A 470-nucleotide genomic window follows, 5' to 3' on the forward strand; every position below is an offset into this window, starting at 1 on the left:
GTATCGACTTTTCATTGCCATGTGCATGCAGGCTTTCTCTAGTCTCCAAGAGTGAGGGTTACTCTCTAGCTGCAGTGTGTGGGCTTCTCATTAAGGTGGATTCTCTTGTGGAGTACAGGCTCTAGGCAGTTGGGTTTCAGTAGCTGCAGTATGTGGGCTCAGTAGTTGTGGCTCATAGGTATAGTTGCTCTGCTCTGTGGTATCCTCCAGGAACAGGAATCAAAACTGTGTCCCCTGCATTGACAGGCGGACTCTTATCCACTGCACCCCCAGGGAGGTCCCAGGAGGTGACTTCTGAGCCAAGACCTGGGGTGGAGAAAAGCTTGGTGTGTTTAAGTAAGGTCATGTTTAGTCTCTAAAAAAACTGTCATACCCTTCCACAAAGCTGCTATACCATTTTACATTCCCATCAGGAGTACTTGAGAAACTCAGTTTCTCCATCTATTCACCAGCATTTGGTGTTATTACTC

The sequence above is a fragment of the Odocoileus virginianus genome, chromosome 33, assembly GCF_023699985.2.
Source record: "Odocoileus virginianus isolate 20LAN1187 ecotype Illinois chromosome 33, Ovbor_1.2, whole genome shotgun sequence".
In the NCBI taxonomy this organism is placed as follows: Eukaryota; Metazoa; Chordata; class Mammalia; order Artiodactyla; family Cervidae; genus Odocoileus; species Odocoileus virginianus.